Below are 4,736 nucleotides of genomic sequence, written 5' to 3' on the forward strand. Positions count from 1 at the left end.
TTGGAGATTTCTCCTGTGGATTTATAGGGAGCAATATCCCTCCAAGCCTGGCTGGATTTAAAAAGAAAAACCACCCCAAACTCTCACTGTTCCTCATCCAGAACCCATTCTTTCCTCATTGCTCATCATTTGAGGAATACCTGCTGGAATTTTAGCCCTTCTTGGACATGATGGATTGGAAAATCCCAGAGAGACGCAGACGGAGAGAGAGGCTGTCCCTGCTCTGCCGGGAATTCTCTCCTGTTTCATTTTGGGGCTCACTGAAATGTTGGTTCCACGCAGGAAATCTTCATCCTCTGATCAGCCACTTCCAAATCCATTTCCTTAGTTTTCCTGGCTAATGAGCACCGGGAAGAGCAGTTTGTAGGGATCACCCTGAAGCAGGGAATGCTCTGTGCCTGCCCCACAGCGTTCTGTGATCTTCTCAAAGGCATCCCAGATCTTCCAGGGTGACACTGGGGGCAGATGGGATCATCGAGTCACTCCCAGCTCTGAGCACCTGGAAAAGTGCAGCAGGGGAGCAACAGTTTTCCAGCACATTCCCCTGTGATTTCTTCCCCTCCCTCTCTTCCTGCTGCTCTGGATCTGTTCCTGGCTCAGAGGATGTCGGGATGCAGGGAAGGGATGCTCAGTTTCCCCCCTGGATTGCCAGGCCTGTTCAGATGGGAAAACGCCCAGTGGGAAAATCCTCATTCCTTTGGATACCTGATTGGTCCTCACAGCCTGAGCTCCCCCCAACAGGGGATCACAGAATCGTGGAATCTCCTGAGCTGGAGACCCCTGGCCCTGCCCAGACACCCCAACAACCCCAGCCTGGGCATCCCTGGCAGCGCTGTCCAAACGCTCCTGGAGCTCTGGCAGCCTCGGGGCCGTGCCCATTCCCTGGGGAGCCTGGGCAGTGCCCAGCAGCCTCTGGGGGAAGAACCTTTCCCTGCTCTCCAGCCTGAGCCTGCCCTGGCCCAGCTCCAGCCGTTCCCTGGCTGCTGTCCCTGGCCCAGGGAGCAGAGATCGGAGCTGTCCCTGATGAGTCTCCCCTCAGTTTCCTCTTCTCCAGGGGAACATTCCAAGTGATCTCATCCTCAGCTTCCCCTGGAGACCCTTCCCCATCCTCCTGCCCCTCCTTTGAACACTCTCAACTGCTCAGACCTGCTGTGGCCTCCTCACTTTTCTTCCTTTGCTTTTTCAGTGGAGTTTTCTCTCCCCCATCACTCCCCATTTATCTTTCTGAATTTTCTCATACTCATTTCGCAACGTTAATCCTTATTTAGGGAGGTCAGATTTGAGCTCCAGTCCTGCTCTCTGAGCTCCTTCCAGCTCAGGTTGGAGGTTTAAGCACATCTCCAGCCCATCATTTATGCCATTAATAAAAACCCTGAGTGGATCCCAACCCTGCAGGGCTCCCCTGGCCTGACAGAGCCGTGTTTCTGCCTCTCTTTGCCTGCTGCACCTGGAGCTTCCCTGGTTTTGTTTATTCCCATTGTCGGGGCATGTTCCCCTCTGGCCTCTATGTTTATGGACAGGTTTTATTGAGTGTTCAGCCCAAGCAGGGTCAGCACAGCCCTGCCAGAGCCTGCAGCAGGCAGCTGAATAAGTCGCAGGGCTGGGCAACAATCTGTGCTCCGAGCTGGATCGGGAGGAGCCATAGGCACAGCAAGGGAGAAGGAGCAGCTGCTGGGATGTCTTGTCTGTCACAGGGGCTGGCTGGTGGCACTGGGACTGTCACCAGCTTCGGGGGGGAATGTGCAGGTGGGTCTGAGGGTCTGTCCCACAGAAATGGCATCACAAAGGAGGATTTTGGTTTTCCCCACAGCTCCTCGGCAGAGAGCTGTGCTGCACACGGTGCCAGGGTGGCTGTGGGGTGAGCGAGGGTCAGGGATTCCTGAAGCAGGAAGTGGCAGAGGGAAGGCTCCTAAAAGCTCACCCCATCCCACCCCTGCCATGGGCAGGGACACCTCCCACTGTCCCAGGCTGCTCCAAGCCCCAATGTCCAGCCTGGCCTTGGGCACTGCCAGGGATCCAGGGGCAGCCACAGCTGCTCTGGGCACCCTGTGCCAGGGCCTGCCCACCCTCACCCTATTCTTAACATCTCATCTAAATCTCTTTTAGTTTAACACCATTCCCATTTGTCCTATTACTCTCTGACTATGGAGAAATCACTCTCCCTCATCTTTATCAGTCCCCATTAAGTCCTGGAAGGCCACAGGATCATAATTCCAATGGTTTTGGTTGTTAAAGACCTTAAAGCTCATCTGGTTCCAACCCTGGCGTGGGCAGGGACACTTTCCCTTGTCCAGCTCCAAGCTCCATCCAACCTGGCCACAGGGATGGGTCCCTGGAGCCTTCCCTTCTCCAGGCTGAACAATCCCGGCCCTCTCAGCCCAGCTGAAGTGCTCCCAGCTCCATAAACCTGCTGTGTTCCAATGGACAAAATCAGGAGGAAACAAAAGGGCGGGAGCAGCCTAGGGGACTTTTCTGAGCAGGAGCAGCTCAGGATCTGTGCCCTTTCTAGGAAATCAGGACCCTCTTAGTTCCCCCTGCCCTCAGCAAGGGAATCCCCCAGATCCCTCAAAAATCTCGCAGTTCTGGTGCTTCCTGGCCCCTGGAGAACACTGGGATCTGATAACAGGCCGGGGGATGTTTGCATGGCCCAGCAGTGGAGGTGGATCAGCCTCTCCAGAGGCTCCAGTTCCCCTCAGGACAGGAGCACTGGGGCTGCTCCCAGTGAGAACAGGCTCCTGGCAGCCATCCTGGAGTGCCAGCAGCACATCGAATTCCCAGCGGGAACAAATCTGGAGGAACCGGGCACAGCAGCCCCACAGCAGCCGCAGGACAAGCCCTGTCCCCTGGGCTGCTGCCCTGGCTCCAGCCCCTGCTGCTGCTTTGGTGGGAAATGAGGAGGTGCCTCAGCTTCCCTGTGGGGAGGAAGAGGGAATGAGGGGGGAATGGCTTCGTCTTCCCTGCTGGCCCAGCGCTGTTCCCCCAGCACAGGCTGTCCTGCTGTTAATGGTGGCACTGGGAGGGCTCTGCGAGTCCTTGGTGGGGACAATCCTGGGGAAGGTGCTGGATTATCCCGTGGTGGCGGCTGCGGGGAGGGGACAGAAGGAGGGGAAGGCTGTTTTGGGCTGGGGTTCCCTTCCTGCTCTGGAGCAGCAAACATCAGTGTTTGAATTCCAGCTCTCTCCAGGGAAAGTGCCAGCTGTGTCCATGGCCACAGGCTGGAAATCCTGGAAGAGCTGATGCCTGGGATGAGCCCCGTGCAGAGCAGCTCTTATCAGTGTGCAGAGAGCTCTTATCAGCGCTCTCCTGAACTGGCAGCAGCAGGAGGAGGAGAGACGATGTACAACCATTAAAAAATGGGAGCTGGAAATTGCCCAGAGTCTCGCTCCATCCAGGGAAAAAGGGCTAAAACTACAGGATCTGTGTGCAATCCAGAGCAAGCTCCAGGATACACAAACTATGGCAGCAGTGACAGCAGCAAAGGTTTGTCCCAAATGTTCACCTGCCCCTCCCTCCCCTTTCCAGTGCTCCAAGTGCCCAATTATCCCTCAGTTGTGTGTGAGGGATCAGGCTGTGAATGAGATCCAAGGCATGAAAGAAACTCCCTAAATCAGTGGGACTGATTTGCAACCAGCCCTGCTGCCTTTTTGGGGGGCAGTGACCCTGTGCTAGGCCTGGACGGGGTTTAAGGCAGGGTTTAATTCACAGCAAAACTTTACCTGCCCAGTTTGGCACCTGAAATCCCTCTGTGATCAGCAGAGCTCAGCCCTGGCAGCTCCAGCCTGCAGCAGAGCCTCCCAAACTCACACAGAGCCAGGCTTAACCCAGCCACCCTTCAGCCCTGGCTCTAAAACTGCCCCAGCTCAGCCCTGAGCCCCAGCAAAGGCCTGTGCACCCCCCTTGGCAAATGCGTGCATTGCCATGGAATCACAGAATCAATTAGGCTGGAAAAGGCCTTGAAGATCATCTCCTCTAAGCCTGTCATGGCCTAGATTCAATCTTTAATTTCTGTGTGACCCAGCCCTGTCACCAAATCTCTGCAGGCCCAAATGATCAGACTGTAAGCCCAGGTTTGTGCTCGATCTGGAGTAGGATTACAGTGGAGCTCAGCCCTTGCTGGGCTTCCACCTCTCTTTCAGCCTGTTTTTGAGGTGTTGAGCCTAATTTTGAGGTGTTGAGCCCACAGCAACCCCATATGAGCACCAAATGTGGTTTGTCTTTAACACTGAAGTCCAGGAAAATCCACTCCGCTCCTAAATCCCAAGACTTAGTGTCATGGTTTAGCATAGTTTGGGTTTTTAGTTAAAGAGGGCTCTACCAAGCCACGGAAGTGATTCTTTGCGAAGAGGTGCTTACAGCTTCCTCTAGACCCGACAGAACCAATCAACTGGCTAGTTTGAATATTGGCAACATTTTAAGCCACTTAAGAAGCTTGACACGCCTCTGTGGTTCACATTTAAGAACAACCAGAGCCCGGGAAAGCTCTTTTGTCTTTCAACTTTTGGACAGGTAGCAGGGGGGGCCTGCAGGCGGCCCAGCGGGGCCAGGCTCCCTGAGAAGAAGATCTCTGTTCCTGGAGATGAAGATGCTCCCAGAGATGGGTGAAGAGAACCTTTGCTTCTGAACAGCTCATCCTTACAATGGTACCCCATTAGCTCAAGACTGGACCCTCGAAAGCAGCTGTGGGAAAGCCGTAAGTCGGGGGAAGGGACTCTCACGTGCGAGCGGAGCACCAGCCC

The sequence above is a fragment of the Corvus brachyrhynchos genome, unplaced genomic scaffold, assembly GCF_000691975.1.
Source record: "Corvus brachyrhynchos isolate BGI_N302 unplaced genomic scaffold, ASM69197v1 scaffold19, whole genome shotgun sequence".
In the NCBI taxonomy this organism is placed as follows: Eukaryota; Metazoa; Chordata; class Aves; order Passeriformes; family Corvidae; genus Corvus; species Corvus brachyrhynchos.